This window comes from Sinocyclocheilus grahami, unplaced genomic scaffold (genome assembly GCF_001515645.1).
Source record: "Sinocyclocheilus grahami isolate Dianchi unplaced genomic scaffold, SAMN03320097.WGS_v1.1 scaffold5421.1, whole genome shotgun sequence".
Lineage (NCBI taxonomy): Eukaryota > Metazoa > Chordata > Actinopteri > Cypriniformes > Cyprinidae > Sinocyclocheilus > Sinocyclocheilus grahami.
Window position 1 is genome coordinate 9,538 of NW_015510115.1, and position 797 is coordinate 10,334.

General features: G+C 32.7%; 1 long non-coding RNA gene across 1 annotated transcript in view; it reads left to right on the forward strand.

Annotated features, from left to right (window-relative positions):
• LOC107577212 (uncharacterized) overlaps positions 1-797 on the forward strand; it is a 9,774-nt gene that overhangs the window by 6,361 nt on the left and 2,616 nt on the right. The gene's annotated exons all lie outside the window — the stretch shown is intronic.

Here is a 797-nt window from a genome sequence, read left to right on the forward strand (position 1 = left end):
GTAGATAGTGAGCGCTCTTGGAACTAAACCTAAACTTTTTTTTTTTCTTTTTGCATGGAGACTAACAGTTACTTCTTCAAATGTCACAAAACTCGCAAAATAAATCACAGACAGAGAGCTTTTCAGATTGGCATCTGTTTTTTTTCTGGCAGTACTGTATGTTTTGTTACTTTGGCTTTGTTCAGGCAGACAGGAAACTTTCTTTTTTTTTTGTCTGACCAGGAAAACACATGAAATACAATTAAGTTATAGGGTTTAAAATCTGATTAAAATTAATTTTTTATGTCTCCGTTTTTCAAGTCAGAATGTCAAGTTCACTATTGTTTGAGATTTACAGAGATGCTAATTTTCCTCACTCCATCCTAAAATAGGCACAAAATAATTAATGTTTAATATTAATAATATTATCATATTTTATCCCTATAAATATTCCTTGAATATGTAACATTCACATTATTTTGAGTAGTGAATGAGTGGAATCAGTGGTTTTGAATACATTTAGTTGTAAATGCATCAAATTGTCACTCATGTTCTCTTTTGCACCTCATGTGCTCATGTGTACTCTTCTCTAGTTCAGCATCACAGCAAGATGTCATGATGGACATAAACGGAGACTAAATTTTCCCTTTTCTGTCATTTTTTTTCCCCACACTGACTGCTACTTTTTGGTTGTTGAATGAGAAATTCTCTTGGCATTATGCACTCTCATATTATGTAGATATTGACTACTGTCTGAATAAATGAATCAGACATCATCACTTGCAAAATGCCAGTGTGAACTCAACAGACAGCCTTAA